Raw genomic sequence first — 25,526 nt, 5'->3', positions numbered from 1 at the left:
TCTCAACAGGAGTGGGCTGATGGGGGAATCTGGGGCCAAGCTCAAGATTTCCCTCTGGAAACGGTCATGGGTCTGCTTTGACACAAACACCAGTAGCTAAGACTGCAGCCCCCAAGTTTATGCCACCAAATGGAACCACGGTCATTTCAACCTCTTGCATGATGCGAATGTGTACAGCCCCATTATAGGAGAGGAAATGCTCTCAAAGAGGGAAGAAATCTTTACCCACTATAAAGGGTCAGGGACCCCTTTCCTGGGGAAGGTAAGGAGAACAGGTAAAGTGTGAACTGCCTGCAGGGCATCCTCACGCTTTTGATTTACTTTGACTCCTGCCAACTAATCTTAAAAATTTACCTCTCTGTTGGGACTTCCCTGGTGGTCCAGGGGTGAAGAATCCACCTGCCAATGCAGGGGACATGGGTTTGATGGGCTCGATCCCTGGCCCGGGAAGGAAGATCCCACTTGCCACAAGGCAACTAAGCCCACACACCGTAAAGCCCATTGTCTGCAACGAGAGAAGCTGCCCCAATGAGAAGCCCTTGCACCCCAGCTAGAGAGTAGCCCCGCCCACTGCAACTAGAGAAAGCCTGTGCACAGCAATGAAAGCCAAGTTCAGCCAAAAACAAATAAATAAAAATTTTAAAATAGATCATCTCCTGTTGCTAACAGAGGGGTTTACGTAAGGGATAAATTAAGAGAAGTTAACTCGTTTTCAGTTGCTTACTCATCCACATATCTGCTGAGCTGTGGAAGAGGGAGCTCCAAGTAGACCCTTGCTATTTCTATGCACAAAAAGAAAAAAAAAAAAGAATTAAATCAGATATACTTCTTTCCTTCAGGGAGTTGAGCCTAATTTACAGGTTCCTTCTTTCATTGATTCAACAAACATTCATTTCACATCTTTTTTGTGCCAAGATCTATTTATATCACAAGGCAGATTGGATCACGTGCTAGGCTGAGGCATCACCAATACCCTAATGTCGCTCAGATGAAGGAGTAATTAATCCAGACAGGGCAGAGAGGGGGTGATCAGAGAGAGCTTCAAGGAAGAGGTGACATCAGAGCCGGACCTTGAAGGATCAGTAAGATTTGTTTTACAAAAGAGCTCGCCATAGGATTTCTCTAAGTAACAATTACTTTTCCCAGTGCCTTTCAATTACCCCTGGACTGATTTACACACCCTTTTAGAAGCACAGTTGTTGTGAAAATTAAACCTCAGTAATCCCTCCCCAGGGTTGAGTCCCCCTTAGGAGAAATGCTGACACCTGCTGATTTATTTCTGTGTACTTGTTCAGCACCTTGAGAATTTCAGCTTCAGTCATCGCAGTGGGGATGGTGAGACAAAGTGGGAACAGGAGATGAAACAGAGAGTAGGAGAAAAAGCAGACAGCTGAGAAGGGTAGAGTCCTGTAATGATGCCTGGGGCCAGATAAAGGGAGTAAGCCTGAGCTTTAGATGTGCAGGGCTGCCTCTTCAGTTAGAAGGCAGGAGAGCTGAGAAATGGATAAGAGGGGCTGATGGTCCCCCCTGGAGAGCCGACGATGGAAGAACCAGGGAAGCTGGATACCTTCACACACTAAGCCTTCTTCATCTGTGATTCCACTACTCTGAGATAACATCTTTAAGGAGTTTAGCATGCACCCTGGCAGATAGCACTCCTTAAGCTTTAGCTGCTGCTGTGGTGGCTCTTCAATTTCACCTCCTAGTTCCAGAGGAGATTTCAGGAATTCAACCAGTTAGGCTGAAGCAGCTGCATGGGAACAGCTGTGTATCTGTACTGACCAGGGTACCCCAAACCCTGAGGAAATCTCCCATAGACCAGCATTTTTAGCGAGATCCCTGTGGACTCCACAAGTATTTTCCCCTTCTGTATTCATTTACTGATATTCTTCTTCAAAAATGTGAAACAGGTATGTTGCTGTCCCCTAGTTTTCTTTGTGTGCACTTAGGCTAACTATCTGTAGCCTTGGAGCTAAGGAACCAGCTCAACTGTTGAGTTTTTAATGGCACATGTCTCACTGGGGTTCCTCAAAGTATTCTTGGGGTCCAGGAGTCCTCAAGTTTGCAAGCTGCTACATTAGGCTAGTAATTACCTTGGAAACAAGCTGTCCTTGAGCCAGTGGAGACATAAAGCCCACAGGGACAGTTCAGTTCCCCTGGAGTCAGTAGAAAGGCCTCGTTGGCTAATTGCAAGTTTGAGACTTTCTGCATCACTATCACAGCAGCAGGGGCTGCCAGAGGATTTCCAGAAGTTAGTAATAGGGATAGAGTAAAGGGACAGAGTAGGTGATTAAATAGTTAATCCCCCGAAGGGACTGTGAGTTAAAAATATGGGAGACCCTTGTAGGTTAACAATTACTCAAGAAAGCAGGTTTGCTTAACCACAAAACCAAGCCAGCTCGCTTAGCAATAAGACCATGCGACAGAAGCATGGGACATACTCCAAAGCAATGAAAAAAGGGTGGCATGGGACCCACATCCTGCCCAGTGGGCTCAGTGAGTTAAAGATCCCTAGGACATGCTCTGTACACACATAAAAAAGGATAATTTGTGGATCTAGCTTGACCATGTAGGGACAAGAAAATTTCCCTGCTCAACCTGGAGGAGGAGCTGATGATGAAAGCATGATGTCAACTCAAGAAAGAAAAGAAGTTCTTCTCCCCTCCCTGCTCTTCCTTCAGATACAAACCTGTAGCTCAGTAAGTTCTCAGGACGTGGCACCCCCTCACCTGCCCGTTTATAAGCCTCACAAGCATCCTATTGTAATAAATCACTTCTTATCTATCACCGCCTCTCGCTGAATTCTTTCTGCATTGAGACATAAAGGAGCATGGTATCGAAGTTCTTCAGGGACCCCCAAATGACACAAGAGGCTTCATCAGTGCCCCGAATAGGTCCCCATTGCTGTGTGTTTGTCAACGGGGGACTGTAATTCCCTCTGCCAGGCCACATCCACATAACAGTGTTTAGGATTCAGGGCAAAGGGTTAATAACTATACTGAGTGCATACCTGTGTGTGTTTGTATCAAACCTCAAAATCCCAATGGCTAAATGGACAAGAAACATAGGAAAATAACTGTCCAAGTTCCATAAAATAAAATATAAATAGTAAACATTGACAGTTACCAGGAAACATGTTCATACTCATTAACAACCAAAGACACATATGTTTTTAAAATGACCTTCTGCACCCTAAACTGGCAGCTGGTTTTATAAAGGCAGCACCTAATGCTTTGCAGGGGAAGGGGCACACAGGCATGAACAAAGAGTGGCGACAGCCCTTTGCAAAAGCAAAATGGCACTTTGGGGCAAGATCTTCAGAGATAAGCATTCCCCTTGACTCAGTCATTCCCGAGCCGGGTCTTAGCCAAAGAAGGACAAAGTCAAACGCCACAGAAACGTCCAGTGATGGCGTAAGTGGTGGTGAAACAGCCCCCGGGCATAGTCTCCACTCACCATGAATGAACCGGAGGACAGCACAGCCCCGGGGAGGAGAGCTTAAGCCACACCGTCCCTTAAGAACCAGCAGAATTCAAAGAGCTTGTGCATGACAAGAAGATATTAAGGTTCACTTGCCAGTAGACACAGTCCAGAGAAGCAGGAACTTTGTTGGTAGAAGTTGGGGTTGGAGGTGGGGGGCTTTCCTTTTTTTTCCATTCCCCCCCCCCTAAAATTTGGTTTTTAGCGTTACTTTAGTTACTCAGGGCTCAACCCGGTTTGTCTGGCTCCAACTTGAACTTTCTATCCAAGGTCTCACAGCCTCCCTTTGCTCTTGGGAAGTGACACTCTGGTTTTCGTCCTCAAGGGAGAGAATTCTTCCTTCAGGGGCATTTGCTTTCATGCTAGAGTAGACGTTGGTTTCCCACAAAGCTTCCCCAGACATCCCTAACTCTAACCCTAACCCCACCTCGCCTGAGGTCGGCATCTAACTCAGGCTCCCAGTGCTGGACAGTCTGGCATGTAGTAGGTGGCCGGTGCCTAGTGACGCCACTGAATTGGACCCTTGAGGGTCTCCTCCCCTTCCCGGCTCCCTAAAACTGCTGATTTACAAGGCAGGGCAAAGAGGCGGGCAGAGAGCAAGCCGTGGTTTTTGCCCCCATTTCCTGAGTTCCCTACTCTGCAGTGTGCTGTTTGCTGGCTTGTTTTCATCATGATATAAATTCAGAGTTAGAAGTTGCTGAGAGGCAGCCTTTCAGAGGAAAAGAAAAAAAGAAAAAAAACACTTGGCAAATCAAGATGCAGGTGGTGGAAGGGGCAGCTGAGGGTTCCGCAGCAGAGGACAAGAAGTTTGAAAATGAAAAGGAAGATGGCAGGTGGAGGGAATAGCTTTGGGGAGAGCCCTGGAGGGAAAGGCAGGGGTCAGAGTGAAACTGGGCCCTTCCAGAAAGAGGAAAGAAAAAAACACAGGCTCAGGCAATTTCCTGCAGAAATACCTGTGGGGATAGCAAGCCATTTTTTTTTTTTAAACCTGAGCAAAATCGTCAAGCCTGGCTACATTTATCATCTAAAATTCCTTCTGGAGGCTTCCTCCAGCTCTCTCTGAGACTGTCATTCATTACAAGGTGGAAGGAGGGGAACTCACCAAAACGTCTATAAGCAGGTGAAAGAAGTGAAAGCATTAGTCGCTCAGTTGTTTCTGACTCTTTGCAACCCCATGGACTGCAGACCGCCAGCCTCTAGGCAAGACTACTGGAGTGGCTTGCCATGCCCTCCTCCAGGGGATCTTCCCGAATCCGGGTCTCCTGCTTTGCAGGCAGATTCTTTACCATCTGAGCCACCAGGGAAGGCCCGTAAGCAGGTAAGGGGGCTCTACATACTGAAACACATGGCAAAATACTGATATTGGTTTTTTTTTCCAATCCTGTTTTAATCCAACTCTATCAGATTATATCTAATGACAGGAATTTTCTCCCATCACAATGAGGAGGCCAGGCTTTGCTGAAGAAGTGAGACCCAGGTGGCTGGCTTTCTCTGAAAGCCTCTTTTTGCTGCATCTCTAACATCACCAGCACAATTTCATTTCCAATCTTCTTCTATGACATTTCTGAAGGAAAGACCGAGGTATGGAATAATGTGACAAAAGAGGTTTTGTGGTTTCCCCCCAGGGCTGGAGATTAGAAAAAAATGTATTTTTAAACCAGAGAAAGTGAGTTGCTGTCCTTCTGTGTAGGTTGACTGCTTGGAGCCCAGGGCTCAGCCTGGAGCCAGTGCACGCGAGCCTCCTGGCTGCCCTGTCAGCCTCATCCCCATGATTATCTTCACCGTGTTCTGGACACGCCAGGCATGTTCATGACTCAGGGCTTCTGCTCTGCCCTCCCTTCTACCTGGGCTGCCCTCTTTTCTTCCTCTCATAAACACCTACTCGGTCTTCAAATTCCGAGTCTTCCTCCTCCAGGAAGCCCTCCAGACACTCTCAGGCAGAACGAGCTGCTTCCTTCCGAGGCGCACACAGCTTCCTGTACCAAGACTCTTCTCGGGCTCCCTGGGAGCTTCAGCGGCAGGGACCGGTCTTCTGAGTTTGTTCATGGAGCCCAGTCCAGGGCCTGGAGCTGCAGGGTCAGCTCAGGGCAGGCTTTTGGAATGAATGAATGCCCCGCTCCCCTCCCCCAACCTCCTTCTTTGTTGAAGTTCATTCACCCATTGAAGGGAGGAAGCCTGGCATCCAGGGCCTCTAATCTCAGGATGAAAGGCACGGCTGGCTCTTCAGAAGATGAAGCATTCATCTCTCTTTTCCATTTTTCTTGTGCCACGGGAGCTCTGAGAATCCCGCCACATCCATTGCTCCCCGGTTCTGTGTTCCTCTCCGAAAGGTACCCGTTTACCCACGTGAAGGCTCTGTGGTGACTTTGTCTCTTGAGGGGTTTTTTCATCTTTAGAAGCTTTCAGGGGATCCCGACACACACTTTGAAGTGCCCTTTCACACACGCCTGCCAGGAAGTAGCCACGATTTTTTAGATGTGAAGCGACTGTGCTTCAGAGGGGCCCGGGGCTGGGGTCCACTGCCAGGACTGTCCGACACTGCCCCTGTCCCGTTCCCAGCACAAGGCGCTGGGCAGAGGGAGCCAGGCGCTCCGAAACTCTCACTGCCGTCCATGCGCTCTCTCCACTGGGCCCCTGGGGCCCCGCTGGCTGATCTATCTTTGGCTTAGAATCTGGAAATATCTCCCTTCTGTTTAATGCCATCCAGTTTACTAAGGAAATACGTTCATTGATTCCTTTCATTCTCAGCGTTGCCCCACGGAGGGAACAACACCTGGCATCTACTGAGCATCAGCCACATGCCAGGTGCCAGGCTAAGGATGTCACAGACAGGAGCCCCCATCCCACCCATTCGAGCAGGCCCCCATCACCAGTGCACAGGCCAGGAGCCTGTGGCTTAGGGTGGAGTGGTCAGGGTGGGCAGCAGAAGCAGTGTCTGCCACGTCTCAGAGTTGCTCAGTGGACGGCATCTTCCTGCAGCCTGGTGTCTCCCTCCAGTGGTCCCTTCTCCTCCAGGTGGGAGCAGGAGCTTCGGGACCAGACAGACTGGGCTCTGAACCCTAGCAGCATGGCTAGATTTAGGCACAGTATGGCATTACCCAAAGCCTCAGTCGCCTCACCCATCTAGTGGGGAAAACGTGAGTGCCCCACCCTTCAGCACTGTTGCAGAAGTTAATTGAAATAGTGCTTAGAGAGCTCTCGGCGGTGTCTGACTGGGTGTCTCTCTGTGCAGATACATAGCTACACGGACAATAGATAGACAATAGGTAATAGAGACATAGATAATAGGTAGACAAATGGATAATAAATAGATGATAGATAATACAGATACATGGATAATAAATAGAGGATAGATTTTTTTCATTGTCATTTTTATTGTCTCTCTTTATACCTTCCCCTAGAATTTGACCTTCAAGGTGAAACGGAGCAGCAGGACCCTATGATCCTTGCCCCTCAGCCGTGTCCTCTGCCTGCCTTTTGCCTTGGAAAACTTTAGCCAAAGCATAAGTTTAATCAGAGAAGGGAGAAATGGGGAAACAAAGGAAAACAGTCAAAGGAGACTAAATAATAATAATGCAGTCATTAAGCACAGTCAAGGACCTTCAGTTCTTTCTCAGAGGCTATAGATAATATCCTGAGCCATATCCTGTGAGCTGTCTTACAGACACCAAAACACCAGGGGAAGGAGTTAACTACATCATCACCAGACTGCACCCAGGACTCGAGCTGCCACAATTCTAAGAACTGATCACAAAGAAATGAGAACAAATGGACCCTGGAACTGAAGATTAACTGTACCTAAAACAATCAAGATGATGCTGGTCAGACCACTCATGACCAGTTTGAAGATGACTGTCAGAGACGACTGTGCTGTTTCTGCGTGTAATTCTGCCCCCCCCCAGCCACCCCCCCCCCACACACACACACTCTGTCTATAATACTCTCACCCCCTGCTTGTCGGGGGAGAAGGGAGTCAGCCTTTGGACAGATGTCCACCACCCTCCCGACAACTGTCGGCATCTGAAATGAAGCAAACTTCCGTTTCCACCAACCTGGTCTGTTCACTAACTTTCGAGCAGCGAGCAGCTGGACCCCACCCCGCCCCCCACCACCCACGCATACCTTTCGGTCACAACGGGGACAATTTTTGTTCAACAGATGTCAGCACCATGATCTCTACCAACTGCTAATCCTCGCCCTGAACTCTGATCCAGCCTTTTGGATCGTAAGTCTCAAAAAAAGCACTGATGGAATTCCTGCAAGTACAAGACCTTTTCTTTGCCCCCAGGAAGTTCATAGTCTATGGGTGAAAAGAACATGTAGATTGATAGTTTTGAAAAAAAAAGAAAAAAAGTAAGTGCTGTAAGAGCACAGAAAACGGGCGATTTTTGAAGCTAGGAGAAGACAGGGAAGACTTCTGCCGGACATGGTTGTGAACAGGACAGTGATCCAAGTGGAGGAGCTCGCTGGGCAGAGAAAGGGCTGAAAGCGGGAAGAGCAGCCGCGGTGCTGGGTGTCAGTTACCGTCGTGCGGTACCGCAGTCGGGACGACGGGAGGCGGTGGGAGATCACCTCCTGGTCACGGAGGGGCTTGTGTATCCAGTGGAGTTGAGTTCGGATCTCACCGTGGTGGCCAACAACCCTCAAACTTTAGTGTGCTTAGGCAATCACCCAAGGAGCTTAGTAAAATGCGTGTTTCCAGTCTCAAACCTGGAGACTCTTTTATTGAATTATGCAGCAGTGGGATGCACCAGGAGCCACAAACTTCAGGGTTCGCATTAGATGGTCAAGAACCATGGGGAGGTGGGGAGGAGGGGGAAAGGGGTATCTCACGATTTAGAAAGATCAAGAATTCTGTTTCATATCTACATTCAGTTCAGTCGCTCAGTCGTGTCTGACTCTTTGCGACCCCATGAATCGCAGCATGCCAGGCCTCCCTGTCCATCACCAACTCCCGGAGTTCACTCAGACTCACGTCCATCGAGTCGGTTACCATATGTAAAACAGATAGCAAGTGGGAAGTTGCTATGTGACACAAGGAGCTCAAACCACCCGCCCCCTCCCTGCTCTGTAACAACCTGGAGGGGTGGGGGGAGGGAGGTAAGAGGAAGGGACATATGAATACTGACGGCTGATTCACATTGTTGTTTGGCAGAAACCAACACAACATTGTAAAGCAATTATCCTCCAATTAAAAATTTTTTTAAATAAAATGAAAAAAACTAAAAAAAAGGAATTCTGTTTCAGAACTATGTCTCAACCAGCCACTCCCCGGCAAGCACTATAATCTCCAGAAAATGTGATGCTGTTTCTTTGTGGTCATGATAGATTATCTTAACAACTTTTATTCGATTTTATGTATACATACAACATGCATTTGTCACACTAGTATAAAATAAACTTATGTCTTCTCATTTGGACAGAAAAAAAAAAAAAAAACAACTTGAACCTACTAGAGACAACCTCTGAGATTTTAAGTAGAACATGCACTTTGAGGCAATTTCAACTATCAAAACATAGCCTCCAAACATGAAGTGAGCCCCAAAGGGCCCAGAACTGCAGAGAGTTGCCATAAAATTTACGCGTTTTATTTTAGGAGCGCCGGGGGCATTTGTAGCTTCCCTCCCAGACAAGTAGTGTGTATGAAGGATGTGGTGGGGAGAGGTGGACAAAGCGTTCAGGTCAGACACCAGTGCTACAAAGCAGAGCTGTTTATGGGGCTATGAGCTGATTCACTCACTGCTTACACAGTGATTAGTGGGCTCTCCGAGCTGGTCCTGTGCAACACAGGCGAGGTCTCAGGGCAGCAATTCATTAGAAGGAGACAGACAGGAAGAAGATGCTCTGGACAGGAACATGAGGCCAGCTCTGAGGACCCACCCTGTGCTCCTCTCCAGCTGTGACCTGACTTTGCTCCTTAAGGCATTTGCAGGAGAAGGGGGAGGGTGGCCATTCTCTTGGGCAGTAAGGGCCTACATACAGTTTCAGTGCAAAGTGACGATCCTAATTCATCAAGAGCATGTTTAACATCTACAGTTGTTAAGAAAACAAATGTGTGTAAGCCTCTGAAAAGATTTCCAATTTTACGTGACTAAACTGTTGAATTTTGGAGATTAGTGGGCTGAGTACCTGTCCTGTGAAAAGAATCCACTTACAGGGACGTCTGCACTCCCCAGACGAGAACAACGGGAGGGCGAGAAATAGCAAATCACAGACTTTGAGCTCTAGGAGTGTTCCTCAGAGGGGACCCGATCTACTTCCATCATCTGAGAACACTGATATCCAGGGAAACCAACTCTGACCACACAGCAAGTTCAACGTAAAGAGAGAAGTAGGCAGTGGTCCTAGTGGACCAGGATGAAACTCAGAGGTGTACTACGTCGCCATGGTTTCCAGACCGTGGAGTCAAACGTGCCGTAGCAGCAACTGGGCTCAAGGGGCGAGAGAAAAGCGTTTAGGTATTCAAGATGCTTTGCCCTTAGGAGCTTACTCAAATAGACTGAGAATTTAAGAAAATAGCCCTGAGTGATCATTTGGAGGAAGTACATCTACAAACTGGTTCATTTTCTCAGATATACAATTATAAAGCCATGCTCCACATCTCCAAAGATAACACTTATGAGTGTGTGCTAAGTTGCTTCAGTCATTTCCCACTCTTTTCGACCCCATGGACTTAAGCCCCCCAGGTTCCTCTGTCCGTGGGATTCTCCAGGCAAGAATACTGGAGTGGGTTCCCATTCCCTCCTCCAGGGGATCCGACCCAGGGATCAGTCTGCATCTCTAATGTCTCCTGTGTTGGCAGGCAGGTTCTTTACCCATAGCGCCACCTGGGAAGCCCAAGATAAAGTTTATGGGTGCTGATAAATCAAACTCAATCCCACATCAACCAGAAGCAGAGAATGCTGGCCCTCAAGGCCCCTGGGTGCAGAGGAAGTGGCTGACCAGGGCCAGCCAGCTGGCCGGCAGGAACAGAATCCCAGGCAGAGGATCAGAAGCACCAGGTCTCCTAACTGCTGTCACAACCCTGCTTACTATGGGTTAGAGGCATGCCAAGATGTGGGCACCTCAGCCCTCGAGGGCCCAGGCCACTTACCCCAGTGTGGACACAACCAGACTTTCCAGGAAGTTGAGAAGGCACCTATATCAAGCGGAAGCGGACTCAGCCTGTGACCCCTCGAGCAGGCTCCAGCCAGCAACCCGCCTCTTTCCCCTCACGGGTGAATTCAGAATGAACACCACCTCTGTACCCTGCAGAGTAGCCTGGTGGGGTGAAAGGAGACATGTGCATGGAAGCCACGTGGTTCACAATGGACAGCAGGGAGGGAGTCAGAGCCTGGACTGTGTGGTCAGCAAGTCCGGGTTCGAGTCCCGGGTCTGTCACTCAGCCAGCTGGTCCTGGCGGTCACTACATTTCTCTCTACTACGCTGTTTGCATCTCTTAAGATGGAGCTATTACACCATCCACACCTCACAGGCCAGCTGTGAAGATAAATGCAGACAGAAATGCCTACTTCCTGGCACTGACTCTGGCACATAGCAAGTGCTCATTTAATGCCTCCAGCAGAGGGCAGCTATCAATGTTAAAAGTATTATAATCCCACACTGCCCTTCCTCCTCGTAATTGAATTTGTACTCAGCTTGACACAGTAAGGAGATGGGAGGCACTCAAGCAGAGAAGCACAGCCAGTGGGTTGGAATCCATCTAATTGCTCGTTTCACTTTATTCTACCATTAATTGGTAACATGGCAAGGTTCAAAGACCTAATGATTAGTATTAGCTTTCCCTGTTGGGTAAGGCCGGCTATCTTCCCACTCCACCTGGCTCAGTCATTCACTAGGAAATGGCCTGAGCGGCAGCTGTCGCATCTGTCGAATGCGGAGGGCGCTCGGTAATGATCTAATGCGCTTGGGGCTGGGAGCACAGTGCTAAAGGCACTGGCCCGCTGCCGGCCTCAGAGGCCCTTGTGGGCATGCAAACCTCTCCGGATAGACGCGGAGGAAGCTAAGTGCCAAAGGTTAAAATTAGCTGCCCTCTTCCTAGACTTCTTGTTGGAGGGAGAGTCATGCGCTCTCACGTCTGGCGCTCCCTCGCCAACTCAGCCCTGCCCTTCCAGCCTATAATAGTCACCCTCCCCCACTCCAGATAGAACTAAAATGCCCGTGAACTGTAAACAATTTTGTGAGCGTTGGGAATAGGCTTCAAAACACGGCAGAGGATCCTCCTAGAGCAGCGGTCCCCAGTGTTTTTGAAACCAGGGACTAGTTTCAGGGAAGACAATTTTCCCACGGACTGGGATGAGGGCGATGGTTTGGGGATGATTCAAGCGCAGTTCACAGCAGGGTTTACACTCCTATAAGAATCTAACGCCATCCCTGATCTGACAGGAGGCGGAGCTCCAACAGTAATGAGAGTGATGGGGAGCGACTATAAATACAGATGAAGCTTCACTGCTCACCAGCTGCGCACCTCCTGCGTGTAACCCGGTTACTACCAGGCCACGGACCAGTAACCGGTCTGCGGCCCAGGGGTCACGGACCCCTGTGTTAGAGGGCCTTGTCCCATTGGACTAGCCACCACAGTCACCCCTCAGTCAAGCTGTCCATTTTTCAGAGGGTTCCACCAGCCCCATCGCACTCTCAACAGAGAAATTCTGGGGCGAACCCCCTGGGCATCATTTCTCAGTGACTCCAGCACACTCAGAGGGCCCTGGGTTCTCTCCTTTCTTACAGCCTGTGCCCTGCATATTGCGGTGTGGGGTCTGGTGAGCTGATGTTCATTTCCACTACAACCCTGTGAGTTCTTGAGAGCTGACCTTCAATACGCTCTTCATCTGCCTCCACTCAGGCCCAGCTGGTAGGCCGCAAGGGGCTTGGCACAGATATGTGTATAAAATAAATATATAGATACACATATATATACCACTGATCCTTGAACAACTCGAGGGTTAAGGGTGCCCACCCTCCCAAGGTTGGAAAATCCACGTTTGACCTAGAGTCGGTCCTCCGTATAGTAGGCTCCTCCATATCTGAGGTTCCCCCACATCCCCAGATTTCAACCACTGTGGATCGTGCAGTACTGGAGGATTTACTACTGAAAAAAATCCACCTCTAAGTGAACTCTCGCAATTCAAACCCACGTGGTTCTAGGGTCAGCTATATTATCGCTATAAAACGAATACGATTCCATATTGCACCTGATGTTTTCAGAGATTTAAATGTTTGGTTTCCAAGGACACCGTGCTCTTCTCTGCAAACCCAGGCTTGTTTCTTCCGGCATCCTTCTCCCTCCTCAGCAGCGAGCACAGCCGGGGAAGGTGCTGGGTTCCCAGGATGCACTTGGATGACACAGTCCTGGGGCAGGATGCGCTGTAGCAAAGACCCCCAGCCTGCTCATTTCACAAATGAGGAAACCAGGTCCTGGGAGGAAAAGAGGCTTGGCCAGCATTATTAGCCTCTAGAAGCTTCCCTCCCAGCCCTTCCTCACCGACAGCACAGAGAGCCTACGCTGTTACAAAGGCCTTCTTAGCAGTTCAAAAAGAAAATCTTGTCAAACCTTTCAGAGCAGGATGGCAGGCTGATAGATCTAGATAACCCACTTTTTTTTTCTTTGCTAAGAAAAATCGAATAATAAGGCTAATTCCCACTGATCCTGTGGAGAGGTGAGGTCTGAGTTTACACTTCAAGGGGTTGGAGCTCAGAGAAAAGATGATGTACCATTAAAATGGGAAGTTTGGCAGATACAAAAAAAAATAAGAAGAAGCAGCACATACTTCAGGGATTTGCAACTACAAGAGACAGGAAAATCGGCCTCATTAATGACAAAATGCAGATGCTTTTCTTCTCAAGCTGAAAAAAAAACCACAGAGTAAATTACACCGGAGCGTGTAAAGAGGGATGTGAGAACCCTCTTAAAAATGTATGAAATCTCAAGGAAAAGATTGATCAATTGGCTCCCTTGGCATTGAAATGTCGGTTAGTTTTTCCTCTCTCTTGCATCAGACAGGTGGTGATTAATAGAATACAACAGACAGCGGAGGAGGTGGTACTTGTAAAATAGGCACAAAGAGGAAATGACAGAGGAGGGACATAATAAGAATTTAAGTCTGAAGGTAAGAGTAAAAGAAAACAGATGAACTATGTTAACACGGAGCCTGTGAAAGGGAGGGAATCAGGCTGGATACGATGACCACAGGGAAAGAGAAGGCCTTCCTGAGCAGTGATGCTGAGAATGAGTAGAGGTTAACAAGAGAATATTGAAGAATAGGGAACAAATATGTTTTAGGCAGGAGGAACTGAATGTTCAAAGGCCTTGTGGCAGAATCTAGTCAGACTGGAAACACTGATGGAGTTATGGAAAGAAGACAGTGTGGAGGGAGCTCAGGAAATATTAGGAATGATGAAAGAAGAGGCTGAAGACCTGGATCTCTGGCTCTAGGGTCTAGATCTGCTAAGTCACTTCAGTCGTGTCCGACTCTGTGCGACTGCATAGATGGCAGCCCACCAGGCTCCCCCATCCCTGGGATTCTCAAGGCAAGAACACTGGAGTGGGTCGCCATTTCCTTCTCCAATGCATGAAAGTGAAAAGTGAAAGTGAAGTCGCTCAGTCGTGTCCGACTCCCAGTGACCCCATGGACTGTAGCCCACCAGGCTCCTCCATCTATGGGATTCTCCAGGCAAGAATACTGGAGTGGGGTGCCATTGCCTTCTCCAGGGTCTAAATCAGTGCTTCTCAAATTTGGGGATCTCAGGAGTCCTTTACACTTACCATCTATCGAGTTACCATAATAGAAATTAAAACAGACAAATTAAAAAAATATACATTTAAAAATAACAATAGGGGGCTTCCCTGGTGGCTGACAATGCAGGAGACATAGGTTCAATCCCTGGTCCAGGAAGATTCCACATGCCACAGAGCAGCTAAGCCCATGCACCACAGCTACTGAGCCTATGCTCTAGAGCCCAAGAGCCTCAACTAGTGAAGCCCATGAGCCTGGAGCCTGTGCTTTGCAACAAGAGAAGCCATGGCAATGAGAAGGTGCGCCTCAGCTAGAGAGTAGCCCCTACTCACTGCAACTAGAGAAAAAACCTGCGCAACACAGCCAGGAGACCCAGCACAGCCAATAAATAAATAAGATTATTAAAAATAACAATAATAAATTCATGACATAAATTAATGTTAATAACATTTTCTGCAAAAAATATTTTTCCCAAAACATCACCAAACATGTAGTGAAAGAGGAACCCTGTGTTAATGAGTCTTTTGCAAACCTCTCCAATGTCTGGCTTTAAGGAAAGACAGTTGGATTCTCCTCTCTGTGTCTGTGTCATCTGCTGTGATATGTCTGGGGTTGAAATACATGAAGGGAATCTGGCATCTACCAAAATCTTGTCAAGTGGTGCTTTCTTAATGGTCAGTTGAAAAAAAAAAAAAAAGCCGGAATCAGATCAATGAACGTTTCAAAGCAGGTTAGGAAAACCTGTTGACCTCTCGGACCCTTCCAGTGGATCTTTTGCTTATGCAGAATTTTATCCCATCATGTGCTGGACATTTGAATACTGGTTTATACAGATCTTCCAATGCTGAGCACTTCCTTATAGGAAACCAGAAAATTGCTTTCATTAATAGCACCACTGATCTCATCAGAGAAAAATCTTTAAACTTTGCAAAGCTGTTAAGCTCGTCACGGTGGCAGATACAAATTTCCTAAAATTCTAATTTTTTGTGTAAACATTCTAATTTTATCATTGGCGGCAAATTACTGTTGGTTGGTTTCCTTGAAAAGAGAAACTCACTTCATTTAGTTTCAAGAAAATGTCTGCCAGATGCCCAAATTGGGATAACCGTAGTTTGCCTGCCAATCGTTCGTTCCATGAAAAAAGAACTTTCCAATCATGCCACGACAAAAGGGGCTAGTTCAGCTTGCAACCCAAACAATCACACACAGAGAAGCACTTTAAGCCGACTTGCCATTTTGCCACAGGGAACATTAAAAAGAAGCATACTCAAGGGCTGAGATTTAATTAAATTCATCATCTGTACAGTTTCATCAAGGACTTGCTTAAGTGAACCTGTTTTTGTGTGTGTGTTTGTTTTAACTGTGAACGAGTGCGATGCAGTGAAGAACACAATAACTACAGATGCCGTTTGGCACCACTGTCCTCAGTGGTGCTAAGGAGCCAGCAGTTTTACTCACCATTGCTTTTACACTTTCGCTGCAAAAGTCAACACGATGAAAGGTAAAGAATGTCTTGGTATTATAATGATAACAGTTCTTTCCAAGATACCCCGCACGTATCCTGGAAAGATCTCGGAGAACCCTGGCGGTCCAAGCACCTTACTTCCAGAAACACTGGCCTAGATTCGATCACTGGAAGACATTTAAAATGATTTTATCTGTAGCCCATGAGAAAATGAAAAGATACAGGAAGGGTTTTGAAGCAGAAACCTAATCCAGTTAGATTTAGGTTTGGAAAGGGTCACTGGGGCTGAGTGACATGGATGGAGAAAAGGACTGGGTGAAAGGGAAAGAGTTAGCCAAACTACAGAGCACAGTGACCTGGATGAGAATTAAGAACCCTCATAGCTCAGTGAGTAAAAAATCTGCCTGCAGTGCAGGAGACCTGGGTTCAATTCCTGGGTCGGGAAGATCCCCTGGAGAAGAAAATGGCAACCCACTCCAGTATTCTTGCCTGGGACATCCCATGGACAGAGGAGCCTGGCAGGCTACAGTCCACGGGGTCACAAGAGTCAGACACGACTTAGTGACTAAACCACCACCACTACCTAGGAGGTGAACTCAAGAGGACTCATTGAGAGCTCCTGAGAAACTCCAAGGTTTCTGGCTTAGGTACCAGGATGAACTGAGAAAAGAGCTTAAAGAAATCAAGCCTGTAATGCACAGAGCACAGTGCCTGGCTCTCAGTAAGAGCTGATTGAGAGCCAGCTGCCTAGACCTAGACAGACCACCAAGTCTCCGAAGTCTCCAGGTACACTGACCTCTACTGGCTGTTCCTAGAAAAGCAGTCTCAGGTAGTTACAGTATGATTAGTGACTGGCTGAGAATGAACGGTTCTATGACAACCTACAAGACCTTCTAGAACTAACACCCCCAAAAGATGTCGTTTTCATCATAGGGGACTGGAAAGAAAAAGTAGGAAGTCAAGAGATACCTGGAGTAACAGGCAAGTTTGGCCTTGGAGTACAAAAGGAAGCAGGGCAAACGCTAACAGAGTTTTGCCAAGAGAACACACAGCTTCCAACAACACAAGAGAAGACTCTACACATGGACATCACTAGATTGGCAACACCAAAATCAGAATGAATATATTCTTTGCAGCCAAAGATGGAGAAGCTCTATACAGTCAGCAAAAACAAGACTGGGAGCTGACTGTGGCTCAGATCATGAACTCCTTATTACAAATTCAGACTTAAATTGAAGAAAGTAGGGAAAACCACTAGACCATTCAGGTATGACCTAAATCAAATCCCTTATGATTATACAGTGAACGTGACAAATAGATTCAAAGGATTAGATCTGATAGACAGAGTACCTGAAGAACTATGGATAGAGGTTCATGACATTGTACAGGAGGCAGTGATCAAGACCATCCCCCCAAAAAAGAAATGCAAAAAGGCAAAATGGTTGTCTGAGGAGGCCTTTCAAATAGCTGAGAAAAGAGAAGTGAAAGGCAAAGAAGAAAAGGATGCAAAGATCCAAAAAAGGCCAGGAGAGATAAGAATGCCTTCCTCAGCAATCAGTGCAAAGAAGTAGAGGAAAACAATAGAATGGGAAAGACTAGAGACCTCTTCAATAAAATTAGATATACCAAGGGAACATTTCATACAAAGATGGGAACAATAAGGGACAGAAATTGTATGGGCCTAACAGAAGCAGGAAATATTAAGAAGACATGGCAAGAATACACAGAAGAACTACACAAAAAAGATCTTTATGACTCAGATAACCACGATGGTGTGATCACTCACCTAGAGCCAGACATCCTGGACTGCAAAGTCAAGTGGGCCTTAGGAAGCATCACTACAAACAAAGCTAGTAGAGGTGATGGAATTCCAGTTGAGCTATTTCAGATCCTAAAAGATGATGCTGTGGAAGTGCTGCATTCAGTATGCCAGCAAATTTGGAAAACTCAGCAGTGGCCACAGGACTGGAAAAGGTCAGTTTTCATTCCAATCCCTAAGAAAGGCAATTGTCAAAGAATGTTTAAACTACCACACAATTGCACTCATCTCACATGCTAGCAAAACAATGCTCAAAAATTTCCAAGCCAGGCTTCAACAGTACATGAACCATGAACTTCCAGATGTCAAGCTGAATTTAGAAAAGGTAGAGGAACCAGAGATCAAATTGTCAACATCCACTGGATCATAGAAAAGCAGAAGAGTTCCAGAAAACCATCTACTTCTGTTTTATTGACTATGCCAAAGCCTTTGACTGTATGGATCACAACAAACTGTGGAAATTTCTGAAAGAGATGGGAATACCAGACCACCTGACCTGCCTCTTGAGAAATCTGTATGCAGGTCAAGAAGCAACAGTTAGAACCAGATATGGAACAACAGACTAGTTCCAAAGGAACTCCAAAGGAAAGGAGTATGTCAAGGCTGCATACTGTCACCCTGCTTATTTAACTTATATGCAGAGTACATCATGTGAAATGCCAGGCTGGAGGAAGCACAAATGGGAATCAAGATTTCCAGGAGAAATATCAATAACCTCAGATATGTAGATGACACCACCCTTATGGCAGAAAGTGAGGAAGAACTAAAGAGCCTCTTGATGAAAGTGAAAGTGGACAGTGAAAAAGTTGACTTAAAACTCAATATTCAGAAAACTAAGATCATGGCATCCGGTCCCATCACTTCATGGCAAATAGATGGGGAAACAATGGAAGCAGTGACAGACTTTATTTTGGGGGGCTCCAAAATCACTGCAGATGGTGACTGCAGCCATGAAATTGAAGGACTCTTGCTTCTTGGAAGAAAAGCTATGACCAACCTAGACAGCATATTAAAAAGCAGAAACATTACTTTGCCAACAAAGGTCTGTCTAGTCAAAGTGATGGTTTTTCCAGTAATCATGTATGGATGTGAGAGTTGGACTATCAAGAAAGCTGAGTGCCGAAGAATTGATGCTTTTGAACTGTGGTGTTGGAGAAGACTGTTGAGTCCCTTGGACTGTAAGGAGATCAAACCAGTCAATCCTAAAGGAAATCAACCCTGAATATTCACTGGAAGGACTGATGCTGAAGCTGAAACTCCAATACTCTGGCCATCTAATGCGAAGAACTGACTCATTTGAAAAGATCCCGTGTTGGGAAAGATTGAAGGCAGGAGGAGAAGGGGATGACAGAGGATAAGATGGTTGGATGGCATCACCGACTCGATGGATATGAGTTTGAGCAAGCTTTGGAAGTTGGTGATGGACAGGGAAGCCTGGCGTGCTGCAGTCCATAGGGTCGCAAAGAGTCGGACACCACTGATCGACTGAACTGAACTGAACTGAACTGAGACTGAATCACTTGCCCTCCAAAAGATATCTACACAAAGGGTGGTTTGGTCAGTGCAGTTAGACCCTCCCTGCTCTAGATAAGAGATAAGAGGCTGGAGAAAAGAAAAACACCGAGATGGAGCAGGAAGAAGAAAACCTCACATGGGATTTAGAGTAAGGTCTCTCTTACCTAGGACTACCTGTGCAGGTACTGCTCAGCAAGCTGCAAGAATCAAAGCAGCCCAATCATTAAAGGCTCACAGTATAATCCAGACCATTAGTATCAAGCTGGGTTTGGAAACAAAGGAAACAAGATTCCACTTTTCTTCTGCCCTCCGAGGGCCCACAGCTGGGTTTCTAAGCCCCCGCCCAGCTCCAGCACATGCCTGCAAGTAGGGAGTCCCACCGGTCCCAAGTCCTCTGAGACTTGAAGCCAAGCTGCCCTCTCACAGGTCTGACAGGCAGGCCTTGGCTCCCTGTTTCCCTCCCAGAGCAGACTCATTGTGGAAACTTGGAAAATACAGCAAAGCTTGAAGAAAAAATTAAAATTATGTATGACTTTACATGGTCATCATTCTTAGTGTGTTTCCTTCCCATACATTCTATGCACGTAAGCTATATATTTTTTTAATGAATTGGCACTATATGCAAATAACTTTCAAAATATTTACTACATCATCTTATAGATATTTTAAAATATACTGGTAACACCTAAATATTATTTTTTCAAGTATTATTATTAAATGATACTTGCAATCCTTTCTCTGATATTATTATTAAATGACATTTTCAGGTGTCTCTCCTTTTCAAACACCTTAGGCTGTTTCTCTGGGGTTTCTACATGATTTTAAATTCCATAACAACACCTCTAAATGCCAATAAGAATGTGGGTTTAAACCATCTCAGAGAATGACATTCCCTTCCGTCTGCATGATGGTTTACATTTACCACAGCTCTTTTATATACATTAATTTAAAAATCAACATGTTAAGAATATTCTACTAAATGTGTCCATGTGCTCCTATAAGATCTGTCAAACAGTAATAATAACCCATCTCATTATGCAACTGTGAGGATCAAGTGGGAAGATGGACACAGATCATGACAACAGCTCTTCGTGACTGGCTCTCACTCTGTGCCAGATGCCGTGCTCTGGATTTTATGGTACCTTCTGATGCGCTCTGTGAAGCAGACAGCTATTACTAGCTCACTTCAGTGGGTGAGGTTAACTGGATGCTTTAACTAACTTGCTGATGGTGACATAGTTAATAATTGCTGGAGCCAGAATTTTAATCCAGATTGATCTGACTCCAAACCCTGGGCTCCTGGATCCCTGCTGTGCAACGAATTCCCAAACAGGGAGCACTAATTGACAGATTCTTGGAGTCCAGGGACTTGCCCTTTCCCCATCCCACTCTACTGGTATGTGAGAGTTGCTTAACAAACGTGAGCCAATGGACGCAGAAGACAGGCACAGTGTGAAAAGCACATAGAGACGGCTCTCTGTGAAAAAAAAAAAAAGACAAGGCAAACCGCAAGATCCTGAAACAAGTAGGTTTAAAATAATTAAAATTTCAAACAAAGGAAACCAAATCCTAAGGGGAGAAAAATGATTAGGAAAGAAAATAATAGCTTTAAAAAACGAACCAAAGAGATATCTGAGAACAAATCCAAATGAAAAAATAATTTACCATTACCAGTGTTTATCCTAGGTTTGCAAGGATGGTATAAAATAACCCGATAAAAGATGTCTAGCAAAACCAACCACTGACATCATACTCAGTGGTGGAGTGTTAGAGGCATTCCCTTTACAATCAAAGCAAGAAAAGTTCGTCCATAATCATTAGAACAAAAAGACCTTTAAAGAGAAGCAAAAAATATTAGAATTAGGAATTAGAAGAAATAAAACTACCATTCTTAGCAAACAATAAGACTGAAAAACTCTACTATATAAAATTGAATAAACTTCTGCTTATTAAAAGGCAAACCCAAATAAGGTAAAAGGCAAATTACAGCTTGAGTGAGCTTAAGTATAGCCCACATAACCATCAGGGAGTTTTAGTCCCAGCTAAACAAAGCATTTCTACAAATCAGTAAGCAAACAGGAATGGCAAAGAATATGAATAGGTAATGCAAAGAGGAAGCGATCCAAATGGCCAAAAATCTATGATAAGATCATCAATCTCATTAATGATCACAGCGATGCAAATTAAAACAATTTGACACCACTTAATATGTATCAGATTGGCAAGTGTTAATAAATTTAATAAACAAGTGTTGGCAAGAATGTTGGAAATGGAAATGCTCCTATAAATAAACTGGGTGGGGGTGTAAGTTAGCACTATCGTTTTGGGAAGGGATCTATCAGTATTTATTCTTTGAATGGATGTTTACTGACTACTTACCAGGCACTGCTTTAGATGCAACGGCTATAGCAGCAAACCAAACGGATAAAGTCTGATGTTAGAAAATGACCCAAACCAAAGCTCCGCTCTTTCCCGCTTCTAGGTAACGATCGCAGAGAAACGCCTGCATGCGTGCAGGGCATTCACGGCAACACTGCTTGTCACGGCAAAGATGAGAGCAACCTGGCTTTTCCTTAGAAAGAGTAAACTAACAAGGAAGGGATAGATAAACTGTGGCTTATTAAATGAAATATTATGCAGCAGCTAAATCATATGGATCCAGCATAGATCCAAATTAATCATACTGGATAAATATCAGAAACATAAGGTTAAACAAAAAGGCTGGTTGCTAAAGGATACAAGTACAATACTACATCACGTATATAAAAATTGACAAGATAAAATAACCACGTGTATATACTGTGGGAAAGTATATACATATACTTAGCGAAAGTTAAAAAAAAAAAACAAACCACCAAAAGTGGTTCCTGGGGGCACTGGGGAGGGGGAAGAGAAGGGATGCTATATCTGGAAATGATTTCTTTAAAAAAAAAAGAGAGATCTGAAGTAGATAAGACAGCATTGTTCACATCCACAGAACCTCAGAAAAGAGTATGTAAATATGTACTATATTGTTTTCTGAATGCTTAAAATATTTCATAATAATTTTTTTTAGTGTTATAATATAGAAAAAAAAAAAAAAACCAAGACAAATCTCCAGCCCTAGGTCAAGCCTCAAAGAAATCCCTGGTACTCCTGGGCGAACCCCTCTTCCTGCACCAGCCAGCCCAGCCTGTGCGCTGCAGGCCAAGTACCTCACAGACATGGTGACAGCTTTGAAAAGCAGTTCATCTGTCTGGCCTTGACTTCTGCCCAGCACAAGGAGGAACAGCAGGCAGAGGGGGCAGGGAAGAGAGCCTGTGGGGACGAGAGGTGAGAGCATCTCTTGCACCACCTGAAAAGTGAAGGGACGTTCGCTTTCCCTCCTGCAGCCTCCCAAGCAGCCTGGCTTGCCTGCCTTCCTCACCAGGACCTGACAACCCAGCTCATTTTCGTGGTTTTCAACAATGACACGGGTCAAGTATTTAATCCAGTCTCAAAGCACAGCTTACCAGCAAAGAGCTTGTAATAGCTATGTTAGATTTTCTGAGTATGTGTTTGATTGACGGTCATAAATCCTATTTCTAAATTACATGAAACTGCATGCTCGTGGGCAACCGGCAGCCTCGTCCCTTGCCCCACCCCCGTCTCTTTCCCTCCCTTCCTTGGAGTTCTACCCATCTGTGATCCATGACCTCCCCCTTCCTGATTTATCCCTCTCCACGTGCCCACTCCTCATCAGCCGTCATAGGAGAGGTTAATGCGTCTCCAAACTGTCCCCAGGGCTCAGTGCCTGGTTCAGACCTCCTCAGCGCTCCCTGGACCACTGTGACATTACCAAACTGGTCCCGGTTAGACTGGCATCCTCCCCCTTTCTCCCTGGTATCCTTCCAGGCCTCCCTCAAATGTCACCTTCTCCGGGGATGCTTGCGGGCTCACCTGGCAGTCACTTTCCCCCTCTGAGCCCTGACAGCAGCTTATCACCACCGCTTATCTCCTTGAGTCGATTTCAGTTTCCAGGCTGCCTCCAGTGGCAAACCCTGGGCTGCCTGAGGACCCGAGCCAGGCCTTACTCCTCTCTGGATACCCTGCGTCACCACAAGGTGTGGAGCAACAGCCTCCATAAATATCTGCTGATCCCTTCTTCTTCTGTTTCATATAAACCGGAAATATAATTTTAATTAGATGACTAACCTCTTAAAATATGATTCACCGTTGAACCCAAAATGTTGGCTAAAGGTAACAGGAAAGCTGGAAGCTCCCCAGAACCCCAATTACAGCAGGAGCAGGCTATATTTGGGAGCCAATTAATCTCACAATGTTGAAAATTAATGCATTTAAGATTCTGACGTTCACACTCACTTCTCCCCATTAAAACATTTTTACTGTGCTGAGCCTGTCATTATCTTACTCGTGTGTTCAGAAGAGCTCTCATGAAAAGGGAACCACAGGATTGCCGATTCAAACCATGGCTTACTCCTTGCCTTCTAATTGCAGTTAATTTTGAAAAACTTTCAAGTCAAGCCACATCCATGACAAAAGTGAGCCCTGGATCCCAGAACGTGCCCTTTGCACTGGCTTATTGAAGAAATGGAGGCGGAAGCTGTTTTTTCCCGCTACTCTCCTCTCTTGCTCTCCACACTCTGCCTGGCAGATCCCATCTTCTGCAACGGCCCCCACTACCCCAATGAGCTGATGGCCAGGAGTGACGATGACAAGGATGATGATAGCCAACATTTACTGAGTGCTGACAGCTGGCAGGCACCCTGCTAATCTCGCATGTGTCTCTGTCTCATGCAGTCCTCTCAATCTGTAGCGTAGGTGCTGCACATGCCCCCATTGTAAACACAGAAGAAACTAAGGCTGAGTACCTCACCTTGGCCACTCAGCTGACTGAGTAGAGTTTGCATGCCTGTGGTCTGGCTTCCCAGCCCGTGTTAAAATGTCTCTTGTCTCACGTCTTCGACAGCCTCTAGATTGGTTTGATCTGCATGTCTCTCACGTAACTTAAAGTCAACCTGTTTCAACTAACGTGATATTGTAAATCAACTATACTCCAGTAAAAATTGAGGGCTTCCCTGGTGGTCCAGTGGTTAAGAATCCACCTTGCGATGCAAGGGACATGGGCTTGATCCCTGGTCTGGGAAGATCCCACATGCGGTGTTTCACAACTATTGAGCCTGAGTTCTAGGGCCCGTGCTCTGCAACAAGAGAAGATACTGCAATGAGGAGCCCACGGACCATGATGAGTTGCCCCTGCTTGCTGCAACTAGAGAAAGCCCTTGGGTAGCAATGAAGACCCAGTGCAACCATAAATAAATAAATCTTTTTGGAAAAATTGAACCAAAAAAAAAAAAAAAAAAAAAAAGTCGACCTGTCCCAAATGTCTTTCCCAACTTCTTTCCTTCCCCTGAAATCTATTCTCCCAGCTGCATCCCTGACCTAAATTCATCATTTCACTCTCAATCCTGGCATGAGTGAGTCCTCTACCTTCATACATCAGATCCCAGGGACTCCTCCAGCCTGCTGAGTCGAGCCTGGCAAGGTCTCTATGGTTGATTCCCCTTTCTCTAGCTCTACTGCCAAATGCTATTTCTCATCTGTCAACTGGCCCTGCAGCCTTCGAGCCCTCACTGTCCGGCCCGTCCTGGGGTCTGTCCCTGAAGGGGTATTTGTGTGATACAGATCAGCGCCCCTGTCTTCCCAGGCTCCATGCAGTGGCTCAGGCCAAAATCCCAGAGCATCCTTGACTCCTTGCTCCCTCCCTCCTCCACTGCAGCCAGCAGGAATCCTGTCAACCTTGCCTCTGAACATGCTCCGGCCTTTCCTCTGCTGCTTCCCACCCCCGTTTCCAGATTCATCTCCTGCCAACTTCCCGCTCCGCCCACGTTCCTGGTCTCTGTTGTGCCTGAATGTACTGTGGCTCTCATACTTCCTGCCTCTGCACACATGGCTCCCTCTGCTTGCTGCCTCCCATTCTCTGCCTGACGAGAACACCTCTCCTTCTGCAAGACCCCATCTAGTGCCCCCTCCTTCGAGAAGGCACATCGAGGACCTGCAGCATCTGAACTGTTCATGTTCCCATAGCCTCTCATGCCCGTGCTACAGACCTCAGGATGGATGACAGTAAGCCCTTGGCATCGGCCATCCTGAAGGCCTGGCAAGTAAGGTCGAGTGAGAGGAAATGATAATCCTGCTCACGACTGTGGTTGGGATGAAATGAGACGACATGGGGACCGCACCTCTCCCTGAGGCAGGCATGAATTAACAAGTCATTTAACTAGTGAATGGGCCCAGCTGACCAATGAGCAATTGGTGCATTTCTGCCTAACAGTTAGTAGCACAGTGCTGTGCTCTGCTTAGTCACTCAGTGGTGTCCAACTCTTGGCGACCTCATGGACCGCCAGGCTCCTCTGTCCGTGGGGATTCTCCAGGCAAGAATATTGGAGTGGGTTGCCATGCCCTCCTCCAGGGGGTCTTCCCAGCCCAGGGGTTGAATCCAGGTCTCCTGCACTGCAGGCAGATTCTTTAC

General features: G+C 46.4%; 1 protein-coding gene across 5 annotated transcripts in view; it reads right to left on the bottom strand.

Moving 5' to 3' along the window:
- The window catches only part of TTLL11 (tubulin tyrosine ligase like 11), a 270,271-nt gene that overhangs the window by 95,265 nt on the left and 149,480 nt on the right, over positions 1-25,526 (bottom strand). Inside the window, exon 1 of one of the 5 annotated variants that reach the window (XM_070379053.1) lies at positions 22,934-23,060. The exons of 3 other annotated variants lie outside the window; for them this stretch is intronic. The gene's annotated coding sequence lies outside the window, so the exon portion shown is untranslated. Of the gene's footprint in view, positions 1-7,602; positions 7,703-22,933; positions 23,061-25,526 lie in introns of those variants that run through there. One more of the 5 variants, XM_070379054.1, reaches the window with a different exon arrangement.

The sequence above is a fragment of the Bos mutus genome, chromosome 11 (assembly GCF_027580195.1).
Source record: "Bos mutus isolate GX-2022 chromosome 11, NWIPB_WYAK_1.1, whole genome shotgun sequence".
Lineage (NCBI taxonomy): Eukaryota > Metazoa > Chordata > Mammalia > Artiodactyla > Bovidae > Bos > Bos mutus.
This window is presented reverse-complemented; position numbering and strand designations above follow the sequence as displayed.